General features: G+C 38.5%; 1 non-coding gene across 1 annotated transcript; it reads right to left on the reverse strand.

Annotated features, from left to right (window-relative positions):
* Positions 1 to 19,196: 19,196 nt before the first annotated feature.
* LOC125171410 (U6 spliceosomal RNA) lies at positions 19,197 to 19,300 on the reverse strand. Its single transcript, XR_007154322.1, has one exon. It is a non-coding gene; the product is annotated as a U6 spliceosomal RNA (small nuclear RNA).
* Positions 19,301 to 19,536: the final 236 nt, after the last annotated feature.

The raw sequence follows: 19,536 nt of genomic DNA on the forward strand, positions 1-19,536 counted from the left end.
CATGTAGATTATTTCTCTGATAATAATAACACCTTCCATTTTGGGGTGCCTAGTGTGATCCAGCCCCTCATGTGATCTCATACCATCCGTACAACAGATCTTCTGAGGTAGTTATTATTCACTTTTTGAAATATGGAGATTATAAAATTCAGGAAGTTTAATTTTAACTCCACCAAAGACTTAAAGTTGGTAAATAGTGACTCCAGGTCTGACTATCTATAAAGCCCACACTGCCACTTACTCTGTTGTGTGAAAGGAAAGTTGTTTTTGTTTTGTTTTCATTTAGGCTTATGAAATGTGAGGGTCTCACTTTAAATATTTTCTCATAGAGTCACTTTAATGTAATAGTCTCTGGGCTTGGAAGCCCAGGATTGGGATGTCCCTTTTTCAGCTGAATGACCACCAGAAAGCCACAAAGACTTTTATGACCTTTGTCTACTCATCTGAAAAATGATAACCCAGACTGCTTAAGAAATTTAAAAAATGAGATTACTGTGTGACAATACTTTGAAAATTGTGAAGCAATAGACATTATATAAGTATTGTTAGTAGAGGTCTTGAGTAGAATTTCAACATAAATTAAAAGTTTAAAACTCATAGATAAAATGAAACTGAAGGGAATAAGAAGTTGTCAGCTTAAACATTCACCAAAGAGAGTAATTTAGGTATTTATTGAGGATCAGTTATCAGGGATAAGACAAATTCAGTGGATGATCTTTAAAAAGTTAAATATAACACATGGTCCATGCTCTCAAGAAGCTTCTTTTCCTAAGGCAAATAGTGTGTGTGTATTCTTGTTATACGTGGCCATATGTACACATATATAATTAAAATTTTGGAGATATCTATATATATAGATATAGATACACAGGTATATATATGAATTATATATTTATATATTTAATTTGCTCAGTTCTCTTTACTTAATTCTCTACCTTGGCAATTTTAACTGCCTTTTTGTTTCCTTAGCACGTACATTTTATAATTATCTTTTTACATGTGTGTCTTCCAGGATTCATCATTATAGTCCTAGCATATAACATAGAACCTTGCATATCAGTAATTAATTAATGTGATAGGAAAGAAAGGAAAAGAAAAGGAGAGAAAGAGGCAGGGAGTAAAGGAGACTAGGAAGAGGAAAAAATCCAGGTCACTGTGAACATTTAATTTCTCCTTGGAGAATTCCCCTACTAAGGAGAATTTTCAAATTCTAAGGTCACAAGTATTATCTGTCTACAGGTCTTCCTTTTCACATACACATAGATTTTATTGCCAGATAATTTTTCCTTCCTCTGGGTTTTTTTTTTTAGTTCCATTCTTTGTCCAGCCCATAGTCCTGCTGTTTCATTGTCTAAAATCAATGACTAACATCTTAATTTAATCAAAGACCAAGTAAAAATATGTTGAATGAATTGGAAAGCACCATACTAGTCAGTGAAATCCCAAGCTATGTTTCCCTGACTATGAAGACTTTTCAATAATGGTTGACAACAACTCCTAAGCTTGTGATCTAGTAAAAGGAGGTGAGCTGGGGCCTCAAAATTTTAGATTTGGAAAGCCCCTTCCCCACTAGTAGATCTGTGGCTTACGGTATGTCCCTCAGTGCCTATGGGCCTCAATATCTCCATTCTAAAAAAAGGGTGATAATTCCTACTCTGAAGAAGTTTTGAGGAATACTAAAAATTATGTACATAAAACATTTAGCATAATATCTGGCTCATGGGAGAAAAATTTTCAAATATACAAAATGCATGAGTTTTTGACAAATGAATATTAGAGATATTATGATGATAAATTGCTTAGTAATTTAAAGAAAGGCATATGATTAGCTACTAGAAGTGCCTGAAAATGTAGTAAGGACATAATAAATATCAATCAATTATTGAAAAATAGATATTGAACACCTTCCCCAAACACATGAAAGGATTAGTAAATATTATTTGATGATGAGGTCCTGTTGGCCAGGTTTTCACATCCATTTCATTCCCTTGGTGAGGGGAGTGAAATAGTGATTCAATGGGTCATTAAACATGGCCTATCATACTAAAAAAAAAAAAAAAAAAAAAAAAAAAAGCTAGTCTGAGTGTCTTAGTAAAATATTACAAGCAGCCAAACCTGGTGAATAAATAGCAAGAGAAAGTCTTTCAGAAGTGGTCCTGTTTTGTAGGTCTGGTTGAGCTATTGTAAAATAGCATAAGTTATATAACGCATCAGGCTTGAGAGAAACTAAGAGAGAAGTAAGTGAATGCATGCTGGAAAGTGACAAAAGCAATGAAGTTCTGCATACCACTGCTCTACCTGTCCTCATGAATTCCATGTCAGCTAAAAGGGCTAAAAGCTCTTCTCATAGAAAATACTCTCTACTCCTCAGAAAGAAAAATCCACGTTTTTTTAAATTTACCTCATGAGTGTATGTACTCATTTTAGTATAACTTCCTGAACACACCCTAAAAACTAGTGGCTCTCTGAACTCATAATGAATTCTAGAAATCATCTTTTATTCATAAAATTACTTTCATAAAATCATTTCTAGGAATTCCTAAAAGCATGTTTGCTTCTCACTAAGAGAATGGGTCTACCTACCTTCTAAAATCTTGAAAATCTTCTTTACCTTCCATAGCATTCAGAAAGACTGAGATGATCCCTACATAAAAGTGTGCCTATCCCTTATTGTTGGCTTGGTGTCCCTTTTCACTTGTGCACATTGGTTTTCATTTGGCACACTTCCTATGCTATGACTTTCCTATCACATCACAAGCTATAGGACAGCCAAGCTTAAAACCCTGTCTTTAACTGTAAGCCTAAACCTTTCAGGTTTCTTTTTTGTCAGTCTGAACAGGGCTGAATTACAGAAATGAAGTAAAACTGATCCTGTTGCACATATTGGCTGCACTCCTTTGGTTTTGGGCAAAAGCCTTCCAAATCCAACCATACGATGTCACTGAACTGAGCATTGAAATGTATTTGTAAGAGCCAGGGCTTAAGCCACCTGAAAGTATCTGATATCTCTCTTTGGTGAGTTTGCCCATTTTCTTAAAAATAGAGCTACTTTTAAATCCTTCTCCTGTACAATGAGTTCATGTGAGGACAGACATTTCTTACTCAATACCACACCTTTTCAGAGACTTTAGAGGCTGGATATGGTTACTTGTTCATAGGTCTGATAATATCAAATGTTGTTCTAAGATTGATTTGTATTTGTGTAAGCTTTGGTGTTATAATCTCAATACTTAAACCAATCTTTTGTTTTTGGTTTTTGGTTTTTTTTTTCCCCTTAGCTACAAAAGCCTATAACCCGCGTGCCATACTGAGACATAAAGAATCTATATTCACATTTCAGGCTTGGAATGTATGCTTAATAATGCATTTCTGGGAGCCTCAAAGGCTTAGCTAAGCTCTACCAGTTAGTTGACGATTTCCATCTCCTTTTCCCTCCCTTTCTTTCTTCCTTAACTCAAACATGGCACTTGCATTGTTATTAATCAGAAATGTGTGCTTTAAAAATGGTTTCCAGTTTTTTCATTTCCTCTCCCAAGAAACATTTTATGGATATGCAGTTCTAATCTAATCTGTTTTTTGAGTTTATGAGAAGTGCAGTCCCTGAACTATAAGAACTGAGAACTTTGGGAAAGGTGACAAAACAGGGGAGTAATCTGCCCCAGACATCACTTGTGTAAAATTTCTCCAGGACCCTGACAACTACACCCTGAAAACAAAGCAGCAGTCCATTGTCAATGGCATTGGTCCATGTGCCTGTCCTCTGCTTATGGCAAATCATCCTGGAGAAGCCCGTAACTTGTCCCAGTTGTATTATCATCTGTGAAAGTTGTCCTTATGGGATAGTTTATTGGGTTCTGGAGCTATAATATGAGGCAATATCCCAGGAAATATTAGATAATTGAAAGCTTTCCAAGAATCCAAGGAATTTACCTATAACCATGAGTACTGTTTTCTACTTTAGGAACTAGAATAAGGAAAGCTAATGATAATAATAATAATGATGATGATACACTTTTAATAATAATAGTATTAATAATAATAATAGTATTTTAATAAAATCTCGAGAGTATACATTTTGCTGGTCATTGTACTAAGTGCTTTCCAATATTCTTTCTTCCCTCTGAATCCTCACATTAACCATATGAAACACTATCTCCATTTTACAGATAAAGAAACTGAAGAATTAAACATCTAATTAATAGCTAATTAATAGTGGTAACAAAAGTTATGACAACAATAATAAGCACTATTTTAGTATATGTGCTGCCAAAGTGAGTATAATCAGCACTATTGTAAGAACTTTACACGTATTACCCCAATTTCATTCTCAATAACAAGGCCAATGAGGTATGGTCCACAATTAGAGACTTTACACATGAAGAAACTGAGGCACAGAGAAGTTTTAAAAAACCTCCCAAGGATACTTAGCAAATAAATGGTACAACTGAGATTTGGACCCAGGCACTTGGCTTCAATATCAAAGCCACTAAGCCTTGTGCTATACCATCTATCCAGAAGCAAAATATAAATAGATATAGATATTGTTAATACCTAGCTCATAACAACAACTTATTTACCTTATTTCAATAATAGAACACAGCTGGTATTAAGACGAATAAAATCGTGCACTCCTGGCTGCTGAAGCTAAGTATGACATAAACAAACCAGCCAGAGAGACCAACCCTTCCCATATTGCTCAGTACCTCCCCAGTTTCATCACTGTCAGTCCCACATCCCCCGCAATCCTTCAGTTCTAGATTGAACAAGACAATTGGAAATAGCAGTGTGGACCATGAACATTGCTTACTTGGTACCTTAGCTTTGCCCCAACATCAATTTCAACTGGAGGTTACCATGCAGAGAATTAAGACATCCATCATTGGAAGCTTGGCAAATAAACCTTATTCTAAGGCTCTTGTTTTAACACTTAGCAACTTCGTAACTTTCAGTATGCCAAATTTTCGTGCCTAGAAAGGACTCAGTAAAACTGAATTGAGATTAAGGAATTTATCACTGATAAGAAAGAAACATACCACTGGTCCCATCAGTTCTTTCTGACTTTCCCCCTCTCTACCATACTATGCAAAAGCCAGCATTTACTAAGGGACTTTATGAAGAGTTTGAGCTGGGAGTCACCAACGACTTTCTGTCAAGGGACCCCAGAGACTGGCCTCATCCTTAGATAATCTGTGAGAAAAGCATCTCTAATTAATTTTTTTGTACTTGAGAAAGCCAGTTCTAGCAGCAACTGTTGGAAAACACAAAGATTATGGCACACCTTCACTGGTGAAGTCTGGCAGAAAATAGGACGGGTATCCTTAACAACATCTGTAATCATTTTTAATAAATAAAGCCCTACCATCCTGAAAAATAAAATTGAAACAAATTTAAAGAACCATTTAAAGAATACATATTGTGTAAAAAGAAAACATACTCAGTTGCATTCACACGTTCTCACAATAAGCATTTCTTGGGTGCTTATTATATGCCAGACGCTGCTTTAGAGACTTGAAAGGGGTAAAAATAAATAAGATAAAATATGAAGTAAAATATGCTGAAAGTATTATGTTCAAAGTGCCAAAAGACAGAGATTAACTCAGGGTTCCTGGGTGGCTCAGTTGGTTGAGCATCCAACTTCAGTTCAGGTCATGATCTCATAGCTCGTGGGTTCAAGCCCTGTGTCAGGCTCTATACAGACAGCTCAGAGCATGGAGCCTGCTTTGGATTCTGTGTCTCCATCTCTCTCTGCACCTCCCCTGCTCATTCTCTCTCTCTCTCTCTCTCTCTCTCTCTCTTTCTCTCTTTCTCTCAAAAATAAATAGATATTGAAAAAAATTTTTTAAAAGACAGAGATTAACTCTGACATAGAAGCCTTGAAGTTGAACTCAAGGCTAATAACTAGGAAGGCTAATAACTAGTGTGCTAATATCTAGGAAAAGAAGAACCTTTCTGGCAGAACAAATGTCATATGCAAAACTAAGAAAGTCAAATGGATTTGGTGTTCTGGAGGAATCTCAAAAACCTTTCTGTGGATGAGGCAGAGAATGAGATAGAGGGGCTGTAGACAAGACTGGAAAAACATATTGCTTTTGAAATCACTGTGGAGGTTGCGGCAAGATGGCGGCTTAGGAGGACGCTGGGCTCACCGCACGTCCTGCTGATCACTTAGATTCCATCTACATCTGCCTAAATAACCCAGAAAACCGCCAGAGGATTAGCAGAATGGAGTCGCCGGAGCCAAACGCAGACGAGAGGCCCACGGAAGAGGGTAGGAAGGGCGGCGAGGCGGTGCGCGCTCCACGGACTGGCGGGAGGGAGCCGGGGGCGGAGGGGCGGCTCGCCGGCCAAGCACAGCCACCGAGTCTGGCTGGCAAAAGCGGAGGGGCCTGACGGACTGTGTTCCCACAACAAGCGCGACTTAGCGTCTGGGAGGTCATAAGTTAACAGCTCTGCTCGGAAAGCGGGAAGGCTGGAGGACAAAGGGAGGGAGAGCTGCTGAGCCCCCTGACAACAGAGCTCAGTTTGGTAGGGAACAAAGGCGCTCGCTAGCGCCATCTCCCCCGCCCATCCCCCAGCCGAAATCCCAAAGAGAACCTGTTCCTGCCGGGGAACTTGCTCGCTCCGCGCAAACACCCAACTCTGCGCTTCGGCGGAGCCAAACCTCCGGCAGCGGATCTGACTCCCTCCCGCTGCCACAGGGCCCCTCCTGAAGTGGATCATGTAAGGAGAAGCGATCTAAGCCTGCCCCTCCTGCCCCCGAGCACCTTGCCTACCCACCCCAGCTAATACGCCAGATCCCCAGCATCACAAGCCTGGCAGGGTGCAAGTAGCCCAGACGAGCCACACCACCCCACAGTGAATCCCGCCCCTAGGAGAGGGGAAGAGAAGGCACACACCAGTCTGACCGTGGCCCCAGCGGTGGGCTGGGGACAGACATCAGGTCTGACTGCGGCCCCGCCCACCAACTCCAGTTACACACTACAGCACAGGGGAAGTGCCCTGCAGGTCCGCACCACTCCAGGGACTATCCAAAATGACCAAGCGGAAGAACTCCCCTCAGAAGAATCTCCAGGAAATAACAACAGCTAATGAGCTGATCAAAAAGGATTTAAATAATATAACAGAAGGTGAATTTAGAATAATAGTCATAAAATTAATCGCTGGGCTTGAAAACAGTATACAGGACAGCAGAGAATCTCTTGCTACAGAGATCAAGGGACTAAGGAACAGTCACGAGGAGCTGAAAAACGCTTTAAACGAAATGCATAACAAAATGGAAACCACCACAGCTCGGCTTGAAGAGGCAGAGGAGAGAATAGGTGAACTAGAAGATAAAGTTATGGAAAAAGAGGAAGCTGAGAAAAAGAGAGATAAAAAAATCCAGGAGTATGAGGGGAAAATTAGAGAATTAAGTGATACACTAAAAAGAAATAATATACGCATAATTGGTATCCCAGAGGAGGAAGAGAGAGGGAAAGGTGCTGAAGGGGTACTTGAAGAAATCATAGCTGAGAACTTCCCTGAACTGGGGAAGGAAAAAGGCATTGAAATCCAAGAGGCACAGAGAACTCCCTTCAGACGTAACTTGAATCGATCTTCTGCACGACATATCATAGTGAAACTGGCAAAATACAAGGATAAAGAGAAAATTCTGAAAGCAGCAAGGGGTAAACGTGCCCTCACATATAAAGGGAGACCTATAAGACTCGTGACTGATCTCTCTTTTGAAACTTGGCAGGCCAGAAAGAATTGGCACGAGATTTTCAGGGTGCTAGACAGAAAAAATATGCAGCCGAGAATCCTTTATCCAGCAAGTCTGTCATTTAGAATAGAAGGAGAGATAAAGGTCTTCCCAAACAAACAAAAACTGAAGGAATTTGTCACCACTAAACCAGCCCTACAAGAGATCCTAAGGGGGACCCTGTGAGACAAAGTCCCAGAGACATCACTACAAGCATAAAACATACAGACATCACAATGACTCTAAACCCGTATCTTTCTATAATCACACTGAATGTAAATGGATTAAATGCGCCAACCAAAAGACATAGGGTATCAGAATGGATAAAAAAACAAGACCCATCTGTTTGCTGTCTACAAGAGACTCATTTTAGACCTGAGGACACCTTTAGATTGAGAGTGAGGGGATGGAGAACTATTTATCATGCGACTGGAAGCCAAAAGAAAGCTGGAGTAGCCATACTTATATCAGACAAACTAGACTTTAAATTAAAGGCTGTAACAAGAGATGAAGAAGGACATTATATAATAGTTACAGGGTCTATCCATCAGGAAGAGCTAACAATTATAAATGTCTATGCACCGAATACCGGAGCCCCCAAATATATAAAACAATTACTCATAAACATAAGCAACCTTATTGATAAGAATGTGGTAATTGCAGGGGACTTTAATACAGCACTTACAGAAGTGGATAGATCATCTAGACACACGGTCAATAAAGAAACAAGGGCCCTGAATGAGACATTGGATCAGATGGACTTGACAGATATATTTAGAACTCTGCATCCCAAAGCAACAGAATATACTTTCTTCTCGAGTGCACATGGAACATTCTCCAAGATAGATCATATACTGGGTCACAAAACAGCCCTTCATAAGTTTACAAGAATTGAAATTATACCATGCTTACTTTCAGACCACAATGCTATGAAGCTTGAAATCAACCACAGAAAAAAGTCTGGAAAACCTCCAAAAGCATGGAGGTTAAAGAACACCCTACTAACGAATGAGTGTGTCAACCAGGCAATTAGAGAAGAAATTAAAAAATATATGGAAACAAATGAAAATGAAAATACAACAATCCAAACGCTTTGGGACGCAGCAAAGGCAGTCCTGAGAGGAAAATACATTGCAATCCAGGCCTATCTCAAGAAACAAGAAAAATCCCAAATACAAAATCTAACAGCACACCTAAAGGAACTAGAAGCAGAACAGCAAAGGCAGCCTAAGCCCAGCAGAAGAAGAGAAATAATAAAGATCAGGGCAGAAATAAACAATATAGAAACTAAAAAAACTGTAGAGCAGATCAACGAAACCAAGAGTTGGTTTTTTGAAAAAATAAACAAAATTGACAAACCTCTAGCCAGGCTTCTCAAAAAGAAAAGGGAGATGACCCAAATAGATAAAATCATGAATGAAAATGGAATTATTACAACCAATCCCTCAGAGATACAAACAATTATCAGGGAATACTATGAAAAATTATATGCCAACAAACTGGACAACCTGGAAGAAATGGACAAATTCCTGAACAACCACACTCTTCCAAAACTCAATCAGGAGGAAATAGAAAGCTTGAACAGACCCATAACCAGCGAAGAAATTGAATCGGTTATCAAAAATCTCCCAACAAATAAGAGTCCAGGACCAGATGGCTTCCCAGGGGAGTTCTACCAGACGTTTAAAGCAGAGATAATACCTATCCTTCTCAAGCTATTCCAAGAAATAGAAAGGGAAGGAAAACTTCCAGACTCATTCTATGAAGCCAGTATTACTTTGATTCCTAAACCAGACAGAGACCCAGTAAAAAAAGAGAACTACAGGCCAATATCCCTGATGAATATGGATGCAAAAATTCTCAATAAGGTACTAGCAAATCGAATTCAACGGCATATAAAAAAGAATTATTCACCATGATCAAGTGGGATTCATTCCTGGGATGCAGGGCTGGTTCAACATTCGCAAATCAATCAACGTGATACATCACGTTAACAAAAAAAAAGAGAAGAACCATATGATCCTGTCAATCGATGCAGAAAAGGCCTTCGACAAAATCCAGCACCCTTTCTTAATAAAAACCCTTGAGAAAGTCGGGATAGAAGGAACATACTTAAAGATCATAAAAGCCATTTATGAAAAGCCCACAGCTAACATCATCCTCAACGGGGAAAAACTGAGAGCTTTTTCCCTGAGATCAGGAACACGACAAGGATGCCCACTCTCACCGCTGCTGTTTAACATAGTGCTGGAACTTCTAGCATCAGCAATCAGACAACAAAAGGAAATCAAAGGCATCAAAATTGGCAAAGATGAAGTCAAGCTTTCGCTTTTTGCAGATGACATGATATTATACATGGAAAATCCGATAGACTCCACCAAAAGTCTGCTAGAACTGATACAGGAATTCAGCAAAGTTGCAGGATACAAAATCAATGTACAGAAATCAGTTGCATTCTTATACACTAACAATGAAGCAACAGAAAGACAAATAAAGAAACTGATCCCATTCACAATTGCACCAAGAAGCATAAAATACCTAGGAATAAATCTAACCAAAGATGTAAAGGATCTGTATGCTGAAAATTATAGAAAGCTTATGAAGGAAATTGAAGAAGATTTAAAGAAATGGAAAGACATTCCCTGCTCATGGATTGGAAAAATAAATATTGTCAAAATGTCAATACTACCCAAAGCTATCTACACATTCAATGCAATCCCAATCAAAATTGCACCAGCATTCTTCTCGAAACTAGAACAAGCAATCCTAAAATTCATATGGAACCACAAAAGGCCCCGAATAGCCAAAGGAATTTTGAAGAAGAAGACCAAAGCAGGAGGCATCACAATCCCAGACTTTAGCCTCTACTACAAAGCTGTCATCATCAAGACAGCATGGTATTGGCACCAAAACAGACACATAGACCAATGGAATAGAATAGAAACCCCAGAACTAGACCCACAAACGTATGGCCAACTCATCTTTGACAAAGCAGGAAAGAACATCCAATGGAAAAAAGACAGCCTCTTTAACAAATGGTGCTGGGAGAACTGGACAGCAACATGCAGAAGGTTGAAACTAGACCACTTTCTCACACCATTCACAAAAATAAACTCAAAATGGATAAAGGACCTAAATGTGAGACAGGAAACCATCAAAACCTTAGAGGAGAAAGCAGGAAAAGACCTCTCTGACCTCAGCCGTAGCAATCTCTTCCTGGACACATCCCCAAAGGCAAGGGAATTAAAAGCAAAAGTGAATTACTGGGACCTTATGAAGATAAAAAGCTTCTGCACAGCCAAGGAAACAACCAACAAAACTAAAAGGCAACCAACGGAATGGGAAAAGATATTCGCAAATGACATATCGGACAAAGGGCTAGTATCCAAAATCTATAAAGAGCTCACCAAACTCCACACCCGAAAAACAAATAACCCAGTGAAGAAATGGGCAGAAAACATGAATAGACACTTCTCTAAAGAAGACATCCGGATGGCCAACAGGCACATGAAAAGATGTTCAGCGTCGCTCCTTATCAGGGAAATACAAATCAAAACCACACTCAGGTATCACCTCACGCCAGTCAGAGTGGCCAAAATGAACAAATCAGGAGACTATAGATGCTGGAGAGGATGTGGAGAAACGGGAACCCTCTTGCACTGTTGGTGGGAATGCAAATTGGTGCAGCCGCTCTGGAAAGCAGTGTGGAGGTTCCTCAGAAAATTAAAAATAGACCTACCCTATGACCCAGCAATAGCACTGCTAGGAATTTATCCAAGAGATACAGGAGCACTGATGCATAGGGCCACGTGTACCCCAATGTTCATAGCAGCACTCTCAACAATAGCCAAATTATGGAAAGAGCCTAAATGTCCATCAACTGATGAATGGATAAAGAAATTGTGGTTTATATACACAATGGAATATTACGTGGCAATGAGAAAAAATGAAATATGGCCTTTCGTAGCAACGTGGATGGAACTGGAGAGTGTGATGCTAAGTGAAATAAGCCATACAGAGAAAGACAGACACCATATGGTTTCACTCTTATGTGGATCCTGAGAAACTTCACAGGAACCCATGGGGGAGGGGAAGGAAAAAAAAAAAAAAAAAGAGGTTAGAATGGGAGAGAGCCAAAGCATAAGAGACTTAAAAACTGAGAACAAACTGAGGGTTGATGGGGGGTGGGAGGGAGGGGAGGGTGGGTGATGGGTATTGAGGAGGGCACCTTTTGGGATGAGCACTGGGTGTTGTATGGAAACCAATTTGTCAATAAATTTCATAAAAAAAAAAAAAAAAAAAAAAAAAAAATGAAATCACTGTGGATGGTAGGTTTTCACATTTGTCCCAAGAATGGGCATATAGTAATAATTTTATTAATAGTGATATTAAAAAGTACTTTATTGAGCATTTACTCTGTTGCAGACACTATACTATTTATTTTGATTCTCTCTGGTTAGCATAGCTAACCTACAACTATGAAAAGCAAGCATATTTTCCAAAATAAAAAAAAAGTGAGAAGAGTAGCAATGTTTTAAATTATTGTAATTTTCCCCAGCTTTATGAAGGATAACTCGCATATAACATTGTGTAAGTTTAAGGTGTACAATATGATGATTTAACATATATTTATGATTGTCACAATAAGGTTAGTTATCACATCCATCACCTCACAGTTACGTTTTTTTTTGTGGGAAGAACTGTTAGCAACTTCCAAGTAAACATACAGTGTTGTAAACTATAGTTATCATGCTGTACGTTAGATCCCCAGAACTTGTTTATCATATAACTGGGAGTTTGTTTGACTACTTTGACTTTGCCTTTGACTACTATCATCCATTTTCTCCACGTAGCCCCACTTCTGGAAGCTGCCAATGTATTATTTCTATGATTTCAGTTTCTTTTTAGATTCTACATATAAGTGAGATCATACAGTATTTATCTTTTTTCAATCTGACTTAATTTACTTGCGTAATGTCTTTGAGGTTCATCCATGTTGTCACAAATGACAGGATTTCCCACTTTCTCACAGATAAATAATATTCCTGTGTGTGTGTGTGTGTGTGTGTGTGTGTGTGTGTGTCACATTTTCTTTATCCATTCATCTATTGATGGGCACTTTGGTTGTTTCTCTGTCTTGGCTATTGTAAATTAATGCTGCAGTGAACATGGAGATGCAGATATCTCTTCAAGATAGTGATTTCATTTTTTTTCCTTTATTTGTTGACATTTGCTTAGAAATTGGATTGCTGGATCAAATAATTGTTCTATTTAAAATTTTTTGAGGAAACTCAATTCTGTTTTCCATAGCGACTGTATTAATTTACATGCCTACCAATAGTGTTTTCCCAGATTGGGGACCAAATTTGCCTTTCAGCCCAACTGCTGAACATAGACAGCCCTTCTGGGAAGAGTGGTCACACATACTCAGCAGCGGCAGAGTACATCCTATGGGCTTTATGGTCAGGGAGACAAGACAGCAACCATGCCCAACTGTTGTGTATACTCTCTGGCCCCAGATAACCAGGGAGCCTGAACAATGATCCTGACCAGCCTCAGAGTATAGCCCATAGTACCATTCAGCCATGGAGTCCAGTCTACCACCCAACCCAGCAGTGAAGCTTAGCATACGGCTCTGCCCAACTGCTGAACAGAGCCTGCAGCCTCATCCAGACACAGAACCCAGCCAGTGACCCCATGCAATCATGGAGCACAGGCTGTAGCCCCACTCAGTCAGGGAGTCCAAACAGCAATCATGCCTGACTGCAGAACCCAACCATGGCACTCTTCACCTGACCTCAGAGGATGGGCAGTGGCCTTGCCCACAGAGACCACAATGGCAAACCCTGCCGACTTACAGACACTACCAGCTGATCCATCTAGTACTCCAAGCTAAGAGGACTGGCTAAGGTCTTTCCTTGCCAACAAACCTATAAAGTCTAGTAGAGGAGACTCTATACTCAAAAGCACATATGCCAATGCAAGGATACAAGGATCACAAAGGATCAGGTAGACATGACACTGTCCAAGGAAACTAATAAAGCTCCAGTAAGTGACCCTAAGGAAATAGAAATCTATGAACTATCTGACAAAGAATGCAGAATAGTCTTCTTAAATTGAGTGAACTACAAGAACACACAGACAACTAAACAGTATTAGGGAAACAAGGCATGAGCCAAATGAGAAGTTCAACAAAGAAGTAAAAAAACAAACAAACAGACAGAAATTCTAAAGCTGAAGAAGAATACTGAACTGAAGAATTCAATAGAGAGCTTCAATAGCATACTCAACAAAACAGGAGAAAATCAATGAATTCAGACAGATCATTTGAAATGACCTAGTTAGGAGGAAAAAAAAAGAATGAAAAATAAAGTCTACCTTTTTTTGATGGCATGGGATCAAAAGAATCAATGTATACATTATGGGAATCCTGGAAGGAGACAATAAAAAGGGACAGAAAGTCTATTTAAAGAAATAGATGAAAACTTTGCAAACATGGGGAGAGAAGTAGGTATCCAGATTCATGAATTCCCAAATATGTTGAACCTCAAAAAGGCTATACCAAGCTTATTATGTAAGCCTCATGGTAACCACAAAAGAAAAGCTTGTAGTAGGTTCACAAAAGGTTATGATAGAGGAGTCAAAGCATACCTCCACGAAAACTAATTAAATCACCAAGAGAGACAACAGAAGTGGAATCAAAGAACAAAGGATCTACAAGAGAAAACATGTAACAAAAGGACAACAGTAAGTTCTTATACCTAATGATAATTGCTTTAAACATAAATGATTAAATTATCCAATCTTGCAAATTTATTTTAAATGTTTTTTAAATGTTTATTTATTTTTGAGAGACAGAGCATGAGCGGGGGAGGGGCAGAGAGAGAGGCGAGAGGGTGGGGTGGGGGGGGAGACACAGAATCTGAAGTAGGCTTCAGGCTCTGAGCTGTCAGTGCAGAACCCAACATGGGACTCGAATCCATGAACTGTGAGATCATGAACTGAGCCGAAGTCGGATGCTTAACTGACTGAGCCACCCAGGCACCCCTCCAACCTTGCAAATTTCTTTAATGTTTGGTTTAAATAGAGTTGATTCTAATATCTGCATTGTAAATGTGATATGTTGATTTTGCCTGAAGTTTACTTGTCATATATTGGGCTCTATGCTGGATGACAGAAATATGGTGAACAAAACAGATGTGATCCCTTCATTCATGGAACCAACAATCTACTGAGGGATGCAGTCCATGAACCATGATTACACCAGTAGTTTTCCAACTGCTACTGAAATAATGGCTCTGCAATAAAAGCAGCAGATGCTGGGGGAGACTGAGTGGCTCAGTTGGTTAAGTGTCCGACTTCAGCTCAGGTCATGATCTCACAGTTTGTGAGGTCAAGCCTTGCATCAGGCTCTGTGCTGATGGCTCAAGGGCTGGAGACTGGTTCAGATTCTGCCTCCCTCTCCCTCTACCCCTCTTCCACTCACACTCTGTCTGTCTCTCTCTCAAAAATAAACATAAAAAAAAAAGCAGAGGATTCACTCTGCTGCAAGAGTGCCTGGCCAGGGAAAGCGATCTAGACTGAAGAATCTGGGATTAGGTGATTTGCAGGTTATAATCACACTAAAACCTTCAGAAAAAAGGAAAAACACATTTTCATATGCTAATGTAGTATGTTCATTTTTTAAAATAAAATTCATTATTAGCAAACTCACATTGAAGCGATCAGCTAGACAGATGGAAACTTTGGATTCCAAGCAGATTCATGTCTTTCTATCAGCTAGCAATTAGACATGTGAAAGCATATTCTTAAACTATAATGTGTCAAAGATTTGCAGTTTTTAAAGGAATACTGTCAGGCTGCGAAACTTACAAAATTATCCAGTTTTTTTTATTACTGCCTTTGATTTATATGTTCCCAAAAGCAAGGTCTGGAAATATTCCCATTTTAGTTATTGCAGTCACTGGAGAAAATCGAAAACATAACACATTTTTTTACTTTCTTAAAATTATCTTAGAGTCTTTCAAGGGACCAAACTTTATTAATATATTCTCTTCAGAATATTCTGCTTTCTTAGTAGCAACAATGACAATAAAACAAGTATTTTGGGATTCTGGAGATGTCTAGTCAACCCTCCTGAATTTTGAACTGGGAAGCAGAGATAAATGAGCAGTCGTATACTGGCAAGCACAACGCAAGCTGGTGGGTTAAAATGAGCCTCTGGTACTTCCTCTCTCCAATCTAGATCTAGAAGCCACCTATTGACTTCCAGTGCATCACTATAACCCAACTGATCACAAGGAAGGTCCCAACCTGCCTCTGTGAGGCAAACAGCTCTGACCTGGTGAACAGAAGGGGAACCGAATCGGATGAGAGAGGCCTGAGGATAGGCAGATCCTGAAAAGCCACGTGGAATCTGAGTAAGGGAGCCCTGTGATCCCTGTTTTCACTCTCACAGATAGGTATCTTTCCTCCTCCTCTCCCAGCTTCCTCTCCCTCCTCTTGTAAGAACAGGCCAGTGGAAGAAGAGAGAAAAGACTAAGGAAAGAACTTGGGAAAATGGAAAACACGTGCTCACTCCAACTAGTATGCAATTTAAAATCGGGGTCCAGGAATAGTTTCTATTTGTTACTTTCATTGTTTGTCTCTGTTGTGGCTAACACTAGAAGCAGTGGAACATAAAAGAATCCAAGAACCTCATCTTCTCTTGTCTTCCCACCTCCAACCAACCCATGAAATCTGTCTGGAAAAACTGACATATTAGTATGGAATCTAGACTTCTAGAAACCAATCCTAGAGATGGTTCATTTTTAAAAATAACAAGGTTTCCATGTGGTACAGAGTAAAGAGCTTTGTAATCAGAGACCGGCCTCTCCCTCAACACCCTCTCCAAAAGTGTATAATCTTTGGTGAGTTACTTAACTTTCTGAAACAGAGTTTCATCTACATATTTGGGGTGAAGGAAGGTTAAAGTAATACTAGCTTAATTTTTTTTAATATCAAGAGAGAATATATATATACACAAGCAATATTCAAATAAATCACTATTTATGTAAACAATTATTTCTTATTGATTACAACTTTTATTTGAATGTAGATAAGAAGTATAAAGTCACTGACATTACAGAATGTACTTTATTTGGTTTTTCAGAATTTTCAGTGAAGTTCCTAGGGAAGAATACTTCTAAAAAATATTCCTAAATTCCTTCCTTCCTTCCTTCCTTCCTTTGTTCCTTCCTTCCTTCCTTCCTTCCTTCCTTCCTTCAGAAGTAGGCTAGTCCAGAAGTATGCTAGTCCAGAGAGTATGTATTAAGTATTATACTTTAAAACTCCCTTGCAGTGAGATTTTTTGTACCATTTATTTATGTGAAAAAGATTTTAGTGCTTTATTTACAAAATGCCTAATTAAAACCCGATTCATCATAATTCAGCCTTAACATCAGAATTAGAAATGCATGAAAAATCTATGTACTTGCCATTTAAGACTTACTTAAATTACTCTGAATTGAGGGCTTTTTATAATCAAACACTGATTTATTACACTCCAGACATCTCTGTAAGGGAAACATATATTTTACAAAGTAAAATAAACTCAACTCTGATGTCCTCAAAATATTACTCTATTTAATAAGTGTTAACATTTCTAAACACACACACAGAGACAAAAATGGGTGTTTGTTATTATTTTAGATTTAATTTGTTGTGGTTTTTAAATTTTGTAGTTTATTTAACCATATGACTTTACTCCACTGTCAGTTTATTACAACTTTCATAAGTAAAGTAATATACTTAATAGTTTCTTCCTTTCTTCCTTTTTTCCTCCTCTTTTTTTCTTTTTTTAAAAATTTTTTTAAATGTTTATTTATTTTTGAGAGAGACACACAGCACAAGTGGGGGAAGGGCAGACAGAGAGGGAGACACTAGAATCTGAAGCAGGCTCCAGGCTCTGAGCTGTCAGCCCAAAGCCTGATGCCGGGCTCAAACCCACGAGCCAAACCGTGAGATCATGACCTGAGCTGAAGTCGTACGCTCAACCGACTGAGCCATCCAGGTGCCCCTCCTCCTTTTTTTTGAATCTTAGTCTACACATTTTCCTCAAATAAATTTTTGCAACAGCATGTTAACTATTTGAAATAATAGCCGAAAAAGTGGACCTATCAAGATAACATAAGTCAGTATAGGCCTAGGAAGAAAAAAGAGAATGCATTTCTCCATTTTGCCTACATACATACATACATACTCTTTGTTATTTTATTTGCATAGAAGCCCATGAGTCTATCCATATATGACCATATAGTGAGTCCATCCTCCGAAAGGGAAAAAAATGCTAATCTTTCAATTTTAACTGTAGAGTCCAACACACCATTTATTCATCTGTAGTATATTTGTATAGGTTAAATAACATTGCTCCTAGCAAAAAAAAAAAAAAGGAATATTAGTGGTACAATATGTAAAATGTGTGCTTGGATATCTTCTAAAGCTGTATTGGTAGGAGAATTCTGCTTTCGCAGGCAATACTTCTATCTCAATTACCAAGATAATTTCACTTCAGCATATGCAGCACCAATTAGTGCATTCCATGTGGTCATGTAGCTTTGTAATACCCCTTTTCCCAAGCTCTTCCACCCCCATATCAAAAAGACAAAGATGTTTCCAGATTCTTGTGCATTGCAGCTACACTGGGAGCGCCCAGCAAACAACTAGTCTAAATATTTTGATCCTATGATTTATCTTTTGTCATTGTTATACTTGTAGCATACTTTGGGCAATACTTCTGCCAAATTGTTAGTATTTTTTCTTTATTGATTGGTTGGTTTCAATCAATGCGTTAAAAAAAAACTTGTTAGTGATACTGCCTAACTCTCATATATGGTTATGAAAAGATTGCTCAAACATGTTAAAGGATCTAGTATACTGATGTCATATGCTAAACATGATAAAGAAGTAGCATGGTATGCTTCCGTAACTTAAATAAATTCAATTATACATGTGCAGAGAGAGAGATCAGCTAATTGTATCCACTGTCCACAGGATGAGCTTACAGCCCCCAGTAAGCATGAAATGGAAGATACGAATCTGCAATTCCCCAGTTATCTCCTTCTCAACTACCTGAGTGTAAGCATCTTGCTGCAGTAACTGTAATCCTCATTTTTTAAACATGCAGTAAATACTTTTATTCTGAGACATTAATGCCAACTGTCGCCTGTTGCTTAACCAAAAAACAGCTCTATTCTAATACCAGAGGGAAAACTGTATTGGATTTAATGGATATTTTACTGGAAGTTCATTTGCAAGGGCATCATTTATTTTATTTCATTTTTACCTTAAGTACTAACCTTAAAACTAATTCCCATGTGAGATGCTACTATGCTGTAAATTCATCATTAGCGGTCAGAACCATAATTTAGGTTTTTTTTCCTTCATCAGTAGTTTTTGTTTGTTTGTTTGTTTTGTCTTTTTTATGGAATGCTTCATGAATTTTTGTGTCATCCTTGCACAGAGGCTGTGCCAATCTCTGTATGCTTCCAATTTTAGTATATGTACTGGCGAAGCAATCACTCAATAGTCTTTTGATATAGATCAGGAGAAAATTATAGTGTGAGAAAAAGAACCTCATTATTATCACTAAAGTGCCAATATTTTGGTTGTCATTTTATAAACAAAGAAGTTGAAGGCATTTACTAAATCAAGACCAAGCTCCAGTGCAAATCTAGAATTCACTGGGACATGAATCAAGGACACCATGGATTTACATTTAGCGAAAGAGCTAAAAATGAGTGAGTGCTAATAGATGC

This window comes from Prionailurus viverrinus, chromosome B4 (assembly GCF_022837055.1).
Source record: "Prionailurus viverrinus isolate Anna chromosome B4, UM_Priviv_1.0, whole genome shotgun sequence".
Classification (NCBI taxonomy): domain Eukaryota; kingdom Metazoa; phylum Chordata; class Mammalia; order Carnivora; family Felidae; genus Prionailurus; species Prionailurus viverrinus.